At 40.4% G+C, this 16,401-nt stretch overlaps 1 long non-coding RNA gene across 1 annotated transcript; it reads right to left on the bottom strand.

The window, feature by feature from the left end:
* Nucleotides 1-3,416: 3,416 nt before the first annotated feature.
* LOC134465647 (uncharacterized) lies at nucleotides 3,417-4,837 on the bottom strand. The gene is made up of 3 exons (XR_010038218.1): nucleotides 4,706-4,837; nucleotides 3,974-4,062; nucleotides 3,417-3,801 (listed from the first exon to the last, which is right to left on the bottom strand). It is a non-coding gene; the product is annotated as an uncharacterized LOC134465647 (long non-coding RNA).
* Nucleotides 4,838-16,401: the final 11,564 nt, after the last annotated feature.

Here is a 16,401-nt window from a genome sequence, read left to right as displayed (position 1 = left end):
TTGTCTCTTAATTCGTGAACGCTAGTTAATTTAAGTCTAATGTGCAATTTCAGTGTTTTTTTATGCGAGGTCAATGTAAGATGCTTTCCATGATTAACGTTAATTAGCAGCATCATTACGCTATGATGGACGTATGCTAAGATATTGCAGGCTGTAACGTAAACACGGAATTAATAAAGCTCTTGGTGAAATAGCAAGGCTATGCCGTTCATACTGTTAAGGTTCAAATGTAAAAAATAAACCATGTGTACATCTCTAGCGCTGATTTCCCAAGTAGCTTAGGCCTACTCTCCAGCATGATGCTGTCATGAAATGCTAGTCACGACCATCCATGCTGGCCTATGACATGCATAGGCCCACCAGTCTTGGTGTTGTCCTTGTCAATAATACACAGTGCACCACTTTGTTGTGTTGTCATCCAAATTGCCTGCCCTCTGAAATCACACACATCAGAGGCTTAATGGTTTGGGAAGTGGTATTAAGATTGGAGGGTTGGAGTTTCAAATCCCATCCTACACCTCTCTCTTCACCTCATCCAGGCTGAAGTACCCTTGAGCAAGGAAGGCACCAAGCCCCATGCTGCAGGGACAGTTAACAATTCACTGTGAGTAACAAAGTTGCTTTGGATAAGTGTCAGCTAAGTGTTCTCTTTCTGTTTCTCCAGATGAGAAGAGCGATGATCTGATGTCATGACACATTGGATGTATGGAAGAGCCAGAGGTCCAGCACACCAAGCCAAGTTTAGCCGATTTCAACCTATCACACCAACTCAATGTAGTAATCAGTTCATTCAATGGCTCAAAGACTTTATTTTTAGACACAAAGTACAAATACATTTCAAGGTTATGTAGGTGATGGGAGGGGATATCTATTCTGGGGTGGACATGTACAATAGACGTGCAAGTACTTATTTATATTAATAAATGGTTATCTGAACTAGGCCTGTAATAGTCAACCCATTGATGCTGGATGCTGTGAACACGTTGTATTGACCTAGGTGCCTGGAGCGACACAGCATTCAGGCATGACATTAGATTTTTTTAGATTAAAAATGTGGGTATGTTAGAGCTGAATTAACATGTTCTAATGCAAGAGGATGGTCTTAGCTTTTAAAACTAATTTCATGTCTGTATATGTATATTCAGAGACTTATTTAGTTATTTGTTTTTTTATAGGATGAGGGCACCTTTCTTAAAAAGGGCATACCCAGGTGAAAAACCCATATACTTAAAGTGTACTTTTTTTGACCGTACTTAGTACAAAGTGTACTATTTTCGGCGATTTAAAGTGCGCTTCATTGCACTATTAGTGCGCTGAAGCACTACTAAAGCAGTACTTCAGCACACTTGCAGCACACTGAGGATGCTAAATTGGCACCGCTTTTGGACAACTTTAAGTGCACTACAAGCATACTTTTGAAAGTATGCTCCAAACACGCTTTTCATGCATTCGTATGGCATTAAGAGTGTGCTTGAGTACACTTCTATAACATTTTATTGTTACTAGAAGTTCAATAAAAGTATATTAACTTCATGCTTCTTTGGACTACATTGGAACATTTTAAGTCTGTAAAAAGTATATCATATTAAGTATTGTAAATATATAACAGGTATGCTTGAAGTATATTTACAGTACACTCCCAAGTACATGAAATAATATAAATGTAATACTACAATCCATGCTGGTACTCTGACCTTGTACATTACACACAGCCACATGTCACAATGGTGATGCAGTATGCATACCTAGACTGTCATTTCCAATCATTGCATTGTTACAGAGATATCAGATACATATTTCACTTTATATCAATCTTGACCCACCTACCTGCAATTGATCACTTGAATTAATCAGTAATGGTGACCTTTAACAGTATTCTTTGTTCAACTAGTTCCAACTTACCTCCCAACATGATGTCATGGGAAGTGTGAGCCTATATATACCAAAACATATACGTGACCATCATAATGACGGTGGGAACATGGTCATTTTTTGTGTACCACTTTAACATTTTAAAACTCCTACAATAAACACAGAATATAACAATGAGTAATATTTTCATGCAAACCAAAAATATTCCTTCAGGATAAATGGCTTTCTGTGTGAGAAATCTAGCTCCAAGAAGTGCATTGCATGATGGGACATGTATCATGGTGCATTATGGGTAAATGCACTTTGTGTAAGCACACTTTGAAGATATTTGGGTGAAGTACAATCATGGTGCACTTAGAAAAAGTGTACTTGCAATATGTTAAAGCGATTTACTTTAAAGCGCACTATAGAAAATCACACTTCAAAGACATTTGGGTGAAGTGTAATCATATTGCACTTTAAAAAAGTACAATTGCAATATGTTATTAAAAAATACACTTTTAGTAAGTTCACTATTAGAACACTATTAGTATATTCCTCTAAATACACTTTAGCCAAACATCTTCGAAGTCCACTTGAAGTATGGTTCGCTAAGTGTACTTTCTTTGAGAGCAACTTAATTACATCTAATTTTAAGTACACTTTAAATAAGCATATTGTAAACATACTTTTTCTTAGCACAAAAAGCACGAGTGCACTTTTAACATGTTAAGTACACTTCAGTCATGCTTATATTGTACTAAATTGAACCACTTTTTCACCTGGGTAGGCAATTACCTGGCATTTTTTGCAGGTGCCAGCTAAAATGAGTTAATATTATTTACATACAGCTCTATCCCCATACCAGTATACCCACGTCACCTGAGATATACATTTAGTGGAGACAATGTAATTAGTTAGACTAGACTGAAGATTGACAGGCGGTCATGGGTAAGTGGTTAGAGTGTCAGCCTTGTATCCCAAAGGTTGCCGGTTGGACTCCCGACCCACCAGGTTGGTGGGGGGAGTTAAATAATCAGTGCTCTCCCCCATCCTCCTCCATGACAGAGAGTGCGTCTTAATATGCAACCTTGCCTCCTCCACTTGCGCTTGTCTCCTCGTCCCGCCTCCTGGCCCCTCCTCCGTGGAGAAAACAATAAAGTTTCCCAGCTGTCAGCCTAGCCACAACAACTTTTGAGGGACTGTTTTTCATTCACCATCCCAATTGCAAATGAGAAAAAGACTCTGCAATTGAGCTTTTGCAAGATATTGAAATATAATGATGTCCGTGATGTCATCATGACGAGAAGCAAGTGGAGGAGGCAAGGTCCCATATTAAGACGCACTCTGAGATACCCTGAGAATGGTACTGCCGCACTTGGGGCGCCATAGGGGACTGCCGCCTTGCACGGGTGAAGCATAAATGCAATTTCGTGCAGTGAACACTTGTGTGCTGTGTCACAATGTCAATGGGAGTTGGAGTTTCCCAGTTGGGCTTTCACTTCACGTTCACAGAGAATGTTCTACGTTGTTGTATTAGTACAATAAAATAAGCAAAACATGTCTGGATGGACTTCATCATTTCAGTTATTTATTATCACAACTACTCACTATCAATGACAACCAGGGCTCACCAGCCAACCAGCCAAATGCTGGGAAAATTAAGTTTTGCTGGTAGAAAAGAAAAAACATACTTGGCACTTTGACCCATTATTTAATGTACCGGAGATTAACATACTAGCCATTTTGGCTACTAGTGATTAAAAATAATTTAGAGCCCTGCTGAAAACTCCAACAACTGGTACAGGTGATCAGTGTATCAGGGGAGGAATGTAAGGGTAGGCCCGATGGATGAGGGGACCAGCATCACTGATGGTGAGGTCCTGGTGCTGCTGCAAAGCCCAAGCGAAAGAAGCCTCTCTGGACACCTCTTCATGTTGGCTCCCCCATCTAATTAAAAAAAGAAAAGACAAACATGCTATTTAAATGAATCTAGCCATGCATTGTAATGTACTGGTACAGTACTGAATAATTAAGTCCCTTGGCAATATTGTCTGAATTAAAATGTGATGTAAAATGTCAGAAAATAACAGTCATCCCAACTTACTAGTCATGTATTTACCTGTGGTGCTGGGATGCAATTCTTGGACGTCATCCTGGCCACCATGCCTCATGGTTTTAGTTTGGGTGCTGACCACCTGACTGATGAACCTGCAATTACAAAACAATAAAAATAAAAGATAAATAACAGGTTTGTTGTGCTTATCTTTCTCTTGTGAAGGTCATCTTTTCAAATTATTTATTTAATCAAATCAAATCAAAATTATTTAATCAAAGTAGGCCTATGTAACCGACATTCTGTCCTATGTGTTTCTACATGTGCAATGTAATGCAACACCGATTTGAAACATTGAAGTATGTCAAGTCAGCTTTTATTGTCACTTTCTTCATATGGTCATACAAGGGAAACAAAATTACGTTTTCTCTCTACCATGCCAGGACATACAGGACTGACAATTTACAGACCGACAGAAAGTGCAAGACAGGACAGGTAACAGTGATGGACTGGTAACATAAGTGGTCAATAATAATAGGCCTACAGTAAATGAACATATTGGACATGTAAACAGAAAATAAGATATAGAAATATATTTTACAATAGTCTACATTGTGCAGACGTGGCTGAAACAACAATGAAATCCACTTGGATTAAACGAAACGAGTGAATCCAAGTTAACCTACAAGATACATCTGAGATGACAAGATATGCTATTCAAAACACCACTTTGCGAAATGTCTGACACAAAATGTACCATGCGTCTTGTAGTAAGTTAGGTTAGCAGCATTATCTTACCTGTGCCATGCCACGAAGAAGGGGATGCCATCCGCGGTGCCCAGCCACCAATGAAGAAACGGTGCATAAAGGTGCTAGTATTTTGCCAATGCAGAGGTTTGGTTTAAGTTCACAACTTAACTGAAGAAAATAAACACGGGATTTAGAAAATACATCGCAGGCAGAGTAAGTTCATGGCTGGAAGCAAGCAACAATTTTCTCTTCTTCTCCCAGTTTCCCGTACCACCCGTCCCGGTTATGCCACCTAGTGGAGCAGAATACATTTGAATAAATCTATGATTTGAACACATCCACCGTGGCCAACCTAGACTGATAACGCCAGGTACATATCCCGTTTAAAAAAAATAAAAGAACTGCGTGTTTCGTTGGTATTTTATGGTCAAAGTTGTCTTCGTCTGCATAATTCCTATGTACGAATGTGTACTTCTGCCGTCCAGCGAAAATGATTACGCAATATTGTGACGTCAGTGCAAATGATGGATAACTACCTATGAACACCTTTATGAGCATTTTATATATAATGAACTAATTTTCAGCAAAATGTTTACAAATGTTTATAAATGGGCAAGAAATACTATGTTCACACAGCAGACACAGCACAGTCGCATCGGTCCTCAAAGTTTCTCCTCCAAAGACTAGAAGGCATGAAACCACAGAAAACTCACACAGTAGAAGTTGATTCACACTCCACTGTGCAGTCGTAGTTTGATTATTACTCATTTACAAACATTTCTAAATTCTTTGTTAAATGTTATTTATTATTAAATGTTAATAAAGCTTTTTTGGGTAGTCATTCTAGTGTCATGATTTTATTTCATTAAAGACAGGTATATAGGCCATTAGCTCAGAACACTACACAGCTAACATGAAAAACGACTAGCTTATGTTTGCTTTTGTATGACAGAAAAGAGGGACAGAGAGAGACATACAGTAGAAAGAGGGACAGAGAGAGAGAGAGAGAGAGAGAGAGAGAGAGAGAGAGAGAGAGAGAGAGAGAGAGAGAGAGAGAGAGAGAGAGAGAGAGGGACAGAGATAGAGAGAGAGAGAGAGAGAGAGAGAGAGAGAGAGAGAGAGGAGAGGCACAGAAGTGTGGAAATTAGTCAATAAACTAATTCTAAAGTTCCACTAAAGATCATCACTTGTAAGGATCTGAGGCCATGGCTAGTTAGCACTTTAATTGGCTTGGCCAGGTACTGACATGGCAGGTTCTGAGGGACAGGTGTGGAAGTAGGAAACACGATTCACAACGTCATCATGTCTGCTGTGAGGGGTCCTGTCCAATCGGTGCCTGTTATCCGTTGTCCTGGTGACGTGTTCCGCCCTGACCTTTTCCAGGCACAAATCACTGCGCTCGTTTGTAACCTTGTTAGGGCTTCTCACCAAGAAGCTATTCAGACACACACACACACACACACACACACATGCATGCACACGTGCATGTGCACACACACACATACACACACACACACACACACACACACACACACACACACACACACACACACACACACACACACACACACACACACACACACACACGCAGCTATAGAGTAGCAGGCATACACATACACCCTACATACACACACACGCATACACAACATACACACTACACACACACACGCACACACACGCACACAGACACACACAGACACAGACACACACACACACACACACACACACACACACACACACACACACACACACACACACACACACACACACACACACACACACACACACACACACACACACGGTATGCAGACATACACATACACCCACACATTACGCACACCACACACGCACACACACACACACACACACACATAGAGTGACACACATACTGAGAGGGATCTATGGAGAATGTGCTAGAAAGGGGCTGGTAAGCTGATTGGGGAGACTGACAGTCAGGGTTGCCAGATGAGACTGATGATTTCAAGCCCAAAAAAAGCTCAAAACCTGCAGGGAAGCACTAAACGCCACCCAATTTGTACTAAATTCTATTGATTTCAATGGCCATAAATTTGCAGAAAAACGTGCCCAAACACCCTTCTTTTACCCTTTTACCCATAGACAGTCCTCTAAGCAGCCCAAGTGGGCGGTAAACTACCCAATCTGGCAACACTGCTGACACTGGCCCCGGCAGCAATCAAATGTAATGGAACAAGCTGTGGGGGATCGATAGCAAGCAGTGACTTCAGACTGACAAAGGTTGTTTGGTAGCTGGCAGTACTAATTGAAATCAATGGATAATCTGATGAAGGATCTGAACCTTTTATTCCGCAGAGAATTCATAAGCTAGTAAATGTCATGCTCTCAGGGTTTTAAAAGGAGCGTGGGCAATGATTGGTGCCATATTACCTCCTCTCCATGCATGCAAATACACACACACACACACACACGCACACACACACACACACACACACAGACACACAGACACACACACACACACACACACACACACACACACACACACACACACACACACACACACACACACACACACACACACACACACACACACACACACACACACACACACACACACACTTCTGATTCACAACAGTAGAGGTTGCCCTTCTGCTTTCGCCACACAGGTTCTGTAATAATTCGAATTCACCGCAATCAATAGCTGTGACAATGTAAACTGTAGCAGTGATTTAAAGGGACACTGTGTGAGATTTTTTTGTTGTTTATTTCCAGAATTCATGCTGCCCATTCACTAATGTTACCTTTTTCATGAATACTTACCACCAGCATCAAATTCTAAGTATTCATTATGACTGGAAAAATTGCACTTTTCATACACTTCTCCATGGTCCGCCATTTTGAATTTCCATAAATAGCCATTTTTAGCTGCAAAGATGAATGTACTCGGACCATAGTAGAAAATATTTGTTTAATACTTAGTAAACTTTCATGTAAAGATCAAATTTGGCAATAGACAGCCCAGCCCAGTTTGATGGTGATGGCAAATATTCATGAAAAAGGTAACATTAGTAAATGGGCAGCATGAATTCTGGAAATAATCTCACACAGTGTCCCTTTAAGATATTAAAGGTGCACTGTGTAATATTTTTAGTAGTTTATTTAAAGTGTTTGTGGTGCCCATTCACTAATGTTACCTTTTTCATGAATACTTACTACAACCACCATGAAATTCCAAGTATTCATTATGACTGGGAAAATTACATGTAAAAGAGGATCTTCTCCATGGTCCGCCATTTTGAATATCCAGAAATAGACATTTTTACCTACAAAAATGACTGGTCATACTAATAAAACTCAGTTTATTACTTTACATACTTTACATACTCATGAAAATATCAAAGCTGGCAACGGTCAGCTGTAAAAAGTAAAAGTTTCAACTCAAATTTTCAAGGCAACTTACGGCACAATGTTTTCGAGTCATGAGTTTACTTTCACTAGCTTAGCGACATGCTCCCTCTTTTAACTTGTCTTAAAACAAGACAACGGCTTACATGAAAAATAAGACACTTTACCACCTATATAAACCCTGGCCAACGATTTTAACTGTATTAAGCCCAAAAATAGTGGCATACCCCTTTAAGGTCTGGGTGGAGCATCCTAACTTCAATCACTTACTGTAGTTCAGGGGTCCTCAAACTTTTTTTCTCTGGGGGCCACTTCATTGTTCCTGACTGTGATCAGGGGCCGGGATCTATCATGTGGGCTGTATACTAGGCCACTGCCTATTATAGCCATAATTTCTAGCACAGCATTCGCCATTACACGCTGAAGAAACGTTCGTAGGCGAATAAACAGAGAAAAAAAAGAGTGCTTCCTTCATTCATAATTTCTAGCACAAAATAGCTCATCATTACAAGTGAGTGAGTACTTCACATGTTTTCAATTTGAAATACCACAGGTATTCCTTTTAATTTTCCAATAACCATGTAAAAATAGCAAGGAAAGGTTAAAAAAATGGTGATTGACAATTTAGGAGTGATGCAATAGAAATGGTAGGCCTGTTTATATTACAGTGAGATGAGAAACTATCAAGACAAGAAACTTCTGATGATTCACACTAAGTTAGTGAAAGTTAAACTGTAGGAAGGCCTGTTGATAAACAAAATAAAATATTAAAATATATATATATTATATTTTTTTTCTGTGAGGATTGCTTCTTTGGGCCAGTTCAAATGGTGAGATGCAGAGAGGTGGAGGGCCGGTCAAAGGGGCCTGGCGGGCCGCATCCGGCCACCGGGCCTTAGTTACAACATAGCAGTAACAGTACTCCAAAACCTTAAGTTATGTGTTAAAATGTAAAATTCAAAAAAGGCTGTGCAGTAGGTTGACTTGAAGCCAAGTTTTATTTTTGACAGTGTACCTACCTTTGTATTGAACATACAGCCATTTGAAGTAGTTTTATTTAACTCTAAATCACTGAACATCTGTGGGACATGGCACTCTTGTCATTTTGTGTTGGGAGGGTGTCACACCCCTATTGAACAACTAGGTAAGCATTGTCAACAAATAGGTAAGCTACCGTAGGCAGCCGTGGCCTATTGGTTAGGGAGCTGGGCTTTAGATCAGAGGGTTGCAGGTTCAAATCCCTTACCTCTCCCTACTGCACTCCATGGCTGAGGTGCCCTTCAGCAAGGTATTTAGCCCCACACTGCTCCAGGGACTGTAACCAATACCCTGTACTGCTAATTGTAAGTCACTTTGAATACAAAAAGCGTCCGCTAAATGTAACTTGATTTACAGCCAACATATAGTACCAGTACAACCCTAGGTAAGCATTGTCACCACATTGTGGACAAGAGCACTTGCTCTGCCCATATTCGCTGATATCATTTACTTGCTTGTGTGTGTGTGTGTGTGTGCATGCGTGCGTGCGTGCGTGAGTGTGTGTGTGCCTGCCTGCCTGCCTGCCTGCCTGCGTGCGTGCCTGCGTGCATGCATGCGTGCGTGTGTGTGTGTGTGCGTGTGTGTGTGTGTTAGAGGGATGGGTATAGTAGGAGAGTGAGGACACATTGTGCGCAGGTGGCCATCCTCATTCGCAGTCCTTGCAGAGCGTCAGAATTTGAGTAAGACTTTGATTCATGCATGCACACATGCCTTGATCCAAAAGGCTTAAGCCCCTCGATTGGTTGGGACAAGGACACTTTGACAATGTAAGACCTCCAACTGGACTGGGGGAGAAATAGGGCCCGGGCACTTTTGCCTTAAAGGGGCCCCTCATAATTAGTGGCGCAGAACTGACTCACCGGTGGTTCCCTGCCCCCTTGTGGGCCCTGCCCCCTTGTGGGCCCCTATTTTCAGAAATGTAAAAAACCTCAAAAACTTTTTTTAACATTCCTGAAAATAGGGGCCCACATGGGTGTGGGGCCCACCGGGAAATGCCCGCTATGCCAGATGGCCAGTCCAGCCCTGCCTTCAATCTCTCTGCTTTACCGCACTGCAGTTGTACTGTGCCTATTCGCTGTGACCTATTCCGTTGACAGACACACAGCACATTAATCAAGCTTGTTATTTGTGGATCGAGATAATTGCACATGTCTTGCTCGGTTTGTGCGGAGGAGAAGAGCATGTTGAAATGTCATGCCACACAAATGGATCCATCAAAGGATTTGTTTTTGTCACTAGAGGGATATAGATATTTAAACCCATGGATTTTGCCTGGAGGATACTCATCGTCTTTATTCTACAGCATGCAACATGGTATCATGGCATAACGAATAAATACAAAGCCGATTTTAACCATCTATCGCAGTGTTTCTCAATGGGGGCTCTACAGCCCCCCAGGGGGCATTGGGTCTCCCAACCGAAGGTCTCCTAAAGGGGCGTTCACCCGACAGAAAGTGGATACCAGAAATGATCTGAAATGACTTATCTCTGTCTATAAGATCTCTGATATTAGTTCATATTATTTTGTTATGCTTAGGGGGCGTTGTCAGGCTTATGGTGAGGTCAAGGGGGCGTTGGGAAGCTTATGGTGATGCCAAGGAGCGTTTGTTCAAAATAGTTTGAGAACCACTGATCTATTGTGTGTGTGCACCACCCTTTTCCATGTTTCCTCGTGCTCTGCAATGCCCTGTGACAGGTTAGGGTTAGGGGTGGTTTTGGTCTGGGTACAATTTCATCTTTTTCATTGCTTGTTTTTGTTGAAAAACCTGCAGAACAATTGCTTTTACTGACAGGTTAGGGTTAAGGATGATTTGGTCAGGGCATAGCCTTTTCATATAGGGAAATTAGCTGTGTCCGTGGCAAAACAACTTACCTTGCAGAAGCCTGATCACGTGACAAAACTGCTTTTCTGGCTTGCTGCTTTCCACAACTTAACAATAAAATGCATTGCAAAAACAGGCGGAATGCACTGACGTGGTTGTACAGTAATGTGCCTTGTCGTGATGCCAGTCTGTCTATGAGCGAAAGCAAAAGATTTGTTGCTGTATTTACATTTTTGGTTGTAGTAACTGATAGAAGGGTAATACCAAATGCTTCTGATTTCATTATAACTAAAGTAGGTCTTATAACAATGGATACAAAATAGAGCCTTATATCAAATAACTTCAAAATAAGTGTATAAATACTTATATTAGAATACTAATATCTCAACTGGGATACTGACTAAACAACTGCAATAAATGAAGTTTTAACTTGTTTTTTTCCTTTTCCTTATTTAAAGGGTAAAAGCGTACTTTTCTACTACCTCCATTATCTTTTGATAAAGCCGGCAAATCTAAAATAATCATTTGGTTTGTGGTCTTTGTCTTTTCATTTATTATTTCAACCAATTTACTGCTCTACAAAAGAACCTAGTTCTGGTCCAACGACTCACTTTAATATGTGTAGTGCTACACGGTACTCTGAATGAATTCCCTGCGGAGTGACATGGCATTGCTCGAATTTTACACAGCAGCTCGTTAAGTGGCCGGGCTCTCATTATAATTTGTCATTCTGCTTGTCCACACATGTTCATGCTATATGACTTCTTGTTCTGGTTAGCTCACGCAACGTGATGTTCAAGTTTCTATCCCTCGTTCTTCTTTCATTCATTTCATTCTCTCCTCTCACTGTCACTCTTGCTCTCTGTCACTGTCACTCTCTCTTCCTGTCTCTTATTATCCTCCTTCCTTTCTGAGCCTGTCCTAATTGGTGGGTGTCACATGAGTCAGTCTTTCTCAGTGCTCCAGGGCCAGTCATAATTGGGTGATCCAGGTGTGCCTTTACTTTTCACATTATTTTCACATATTTTCGCCAAGTGACATTGCCCAATTCCTGTCATCCTGTCAGCTGTTCTCTTACCTCAGTTCTATTGCCAAATGTTGTTGGACATTGTGCCACTTGTAAGGCCATTGTTACAACATGATCCCTGATGCAACATTGGGAAAACTGGCAGGAACATTCTTTTACCAAGATGGTGGCAAGTTTTCTGGAGTAGGGCCTAGTAGTGTGTTTGTATAATGAACTGAATATGAATAAGTGTTTCTTTTTTCACAACATAGTCTTACTTTTTTCATCACACCCTCTTGATATCTTCAGGTGATATTGGTAATGACTTGCACTAGGGCCCAGGATTTTCTTTTTACAGTGTTGCCTAGTAGGGGTGAAAATAATAATCGAAATGCGATCCTACGACTGACGATTTAATCAAATAATATCGTATGGTGGGGCATTCTTAAGTATCGAATGTAATCAAGTCGCTGGCCCATGTCCAATGCCCTAGCTCCATAACATAGTAGAAGTGGAATAGTAATTGGAAAAAATCGAATAGCGATACTGTATTGTATTGTCGAGTAGCGATACTGTATTGTATTGTCATGGAGCCTGTGATTTACACCCCTATTGCCTACAGAAACTAATACTGAATCCCCCCACTCACGATGATATCCAATTACAGGCAACGTCTGTTGCAGAAGCTGTGGACACATTAATTATCCTCCCTGTCGCTTCTGTTGGATGAGAAGAAATCCCGAGGAGAAATAAAGACTCATCAGTGTAGCAGTCTGATGGTGAATGCCAAAGTGAAATGCAATGACTGTGTTTGTTTCTAGAAAATCAACATTATGTAATGTCCTTGTCAAACTTTTGTGGTGGTAATGAAAAATGCCAGGGTTTTTAACAAGATTTCATATACTATTCATGCAAAACAAGGTAGGATGGAACTGTTAGATCTAAGAAATATGGGTCAAAATAGGTTACATTTTTATGAATGCTGATTATACACATACACAGTTGAACAGAAACTATTTGCGTCAGATCCATTATATTCTCAAGGACCTGAAGAGCGTATGTTACTATTCACAGTCTTGTATATCAAGTTACACCATGATACTGGGCCTCTTCGTTTCTCTGAAATTATATTTTCCAGGGGTTTCAAATGTCTAGAAACCTCATATCAATCAAGTTTTAGAATTAAGTCTGAACATGGTCACTCAGGCAATGATGCCAAAACAGGGGAAGGGGGTGTCCTTATTTACAGTTTTTTGTTTGTTTGTTTTCTTTTTGTGTGTGGAAAAAAAAAATGATAAGTTGAGATTTGCAACTGTCAATATGATTTATTAGATGTGTAAGCAGTCACATTTTTCGCAAGCAAATCTGAGATGATCAAGTGGGAAGCATCTGTTGATTCCAGTTGGAATGACCTTATATACTTGTACAGTATATTGCTAAACATCATGGGTTTGCATATGAAGAGCTCTTTTCCAATACGAGATATCCACCGTTTTTGACTTTTTGCATTTTAATATTGGAATTCACTGTTAAGAAGTCCAATCATCTATGTATGACTTCTTGTCATTCAAATGTTTTGAGAACATATGTTTAAACCTCTATAAAAATGCATTTTGCAATGCAATTCAATTGAATGCCCAATACAAAAATGTCAATTTCCCAACATTCTACAAAATGGATATGTCTCATTTTAGAAAAGAGCTCTTCATGTAATGGCATGGAAATAGACAGGTATGTGCTGATGCAGTCCGAATATACCGGCAAAACTTTTTTTCTGTCAGCGCCTGCCGCCTGTCATTTCTGGCTTTTGTGATTCTTCACATCATTCTATATTTTTGCTGATGCCACAGCAGGTCCGATGTCAAATATGTCATCCCACTCAGTGGGAGAAAAACGATGCTGACATCAGGAGTACAACCTATGCTTGTATTTACCATACCCCTCTCGCCAGGGCTGGACTGGCCATCTGGCATAGTGGGCATTTCGCGGAGGGCCCTGCACCCTCATAGGCCCCTTTTTTCAAAAATGTAAAAAAAAAACCTTTTTTTATTATGATTTTTTACATTTCGGAAAATAGGTTCGCACGAGGGTGCAGGGCCCACCGGTAAGTCAGTTCTGCACCGCTAATAATTATGAGGGTGGCCCCGTCAAGCCCAAAGTGCCCTGGTCCTATTTCTCTACTAGTCCATCCCGCCTCTCTCTGTTTGCATCGACCATAGCAGATCACAACAGACACAATAGCACCCTCCTTCCTTCAGTGGGCAGTGGAAAATAACTATCTGTAAATAAACTCAGCACATTCTCCGGCTATTGGAGATCGGATGCAGTGCCAGACAGCAGTGTTGCCATATTGGGCTGCTTAGGATGGCCGTGTGCAGGAAAAAATGAAAAAAAAAAATGGATTTTGGAGAACCACCCCCCACCCCCTATGGGAAAAAAATGGATTTTGTAGAACCACCCAGACAGTCAGACAATATTATCTCCGATTCTTTTGACCACGGCAGCAGAGTGCAGCAGACAGAGCAGCACACTTCATCCCTTGTGCATACCTGTAGGCAAAAATACATCTTTAAAATTCACCAACTCTTATGAAAGAGAGATGGAGACAAGATTGTGGGTGGATTTGTGTGTGTGTGTGTGTGTGTGTGTGTGTGTGTGTGTGTGTGTGTGTGTGTGTGTGTGTGTGTGTGTGTGTGTGTGTGTGTGTGTGTGTGTGTGTGTGTGTGTGTGTGTGTGTGATTGTGTGATTGTGTGTGTGTGTGTGTGTGTGTGCGTGCGTGCGTGTGCGTGTGCGTGTGTGTTTGTGTGTGTGAGTGTGTGAGTGTGTGTGTGCGTGTGTGCGTGCGTGCGTGTGCGTGAGTGCGTGCTTGTGTATGTGTATGTGTACGTATGTGTGAGTCCAGATGCGCACCTAAATCATACACAACTTTTATACAAGTTTTACCAATTCTAAAAATATTTTCATATGACATTGAAAACAGGTATACATTTTTATGGTACTTTACTATGGGCCGTTTTCTCACACAGATTTATTAGATAAAACTATGAATAAAGTACAAATTGTGGAGGTATTTACACAAAATGTGTATAATACAATTACTTTCTTTGTATGCCTCATATAATGTTTTGTTCATGTAAGAAAACACCAAAAAGGCTTACTTTCCAGGGTAAATCAAATATTTAACATGTAAAGTGCTACATGCTAGATTATGTATTAAGTATTAAATATTATATTAATTATTAACCATTCCATATGTGTGTGTGGGTCATTGAGTGTAAGAGACAAAGTGTGTTTGTGTGTGTTGTTTGCGCGAGTGTGTGAGAAACGAGGGAAAGCGAGAGAGTGGGTAGGTGTGTAGATGTGTGAACGGATTTACACGCATGTTTACCAGTGGTGTCAACAATTATCGATTCGGCAATGCAATGCAATGTGGGGCATGGACAATTCAATTCAATGCGGCAAGTTCCAGAATCGATGCAGCAAGTTTCAATTACTTCCATGGATATTTCAGGAGCAAATGAATGTTAAATTAAATAAAAGCGCTTCAAAGCATTGAAAACTGCAAGACTGATACAGAAAACAGCCAACAATAAGCAGGGCTCTAATGCCCGGGGGCCATGCTGTGGTGTATGGCTCCCTGTCATGTGATGTAAACAATCCTCCTCCACTCTCCTCAGATGCAGCAGAGTCTGATCTCTCCACAAACCTGATGCAATGACTAATTCATCCCTGGTAGCACTCACTTTGCTCTAGATTTTTTTTTAACCCTTATGTTGTGTTCGGGTCATTTTTGACCCGTTTTCAAGTTTTAGTGTGAAAAAAAACACACTTTCCTTTATTTTCTTGGAATAAGGATTCATCTAATCCTCAGTCACAATCATTTCAACACAAAAAATATAAGTTTTATCATTTTAGTAAATTTTAAAGGTCAAAAAAAAAAAAAGTTACATCTGTGGTGTTCGGGGGTCAAAATTGACCCGGTATAGATTTTTGGTTGTTTTATGCATTTCTGAATAGCTGTTGGTCGCCCTTTGTCTTCAGTTTGGTGATTTATGGTGAGGAAAATATATTTCTTGCCTGAACTTTTTTTTTGCCAGCTTTTTTTTTGTCATATTTCCTGTTGTGAAAGGAGTACAGATGTATTTCTGGTGTCTACTCATATGTTTTCATGGTCAGGGAATCCATTTCTGCATTATATAATGAGATTTTTTGCACATTTGTTTGCAAAATACATTTTTGCAAATTATTTTTTCCAAAAAACGTCTCAAAAATTCATAATGGCACCCAAACCTGTAGAACAGGTCTTATACTTTCCATAAAGTTGATGTGGCAATGACATAATGGTCCATGTTCATGGCATAGGGGATTCAGATGAATAGTGTGACTTTTGTCATGTTCATTGAGGTGTTCATTTCCAATACCTTTGCATTAGATTGGCGGAATAGCTGTGACTCTGACAGAATTGTTATTTTGTATATTTACCACACTAAAATCA

The sequence above is a fragment of the Engraulis encrasicolus genome, chromosome 1 (assembly GCF_034702125.1).
Source record: "Engraulis encrasicolus isolate BLACKSEA-1 chromosome 1, IST_EnEncr_1.0, whole genome shotgun sequence".
Taxonomy (NCBI): Eukaryota; Metazoa; Chordata; class Actinopteri; order Clupeiformes; family Engraulidae; genus Engraulis; species Engraulis encrasicolus.
Note: the sequence above shows the minus strand (reverse complement) of the source record. Positions and strands in the feature narration are given on the sequence as shown.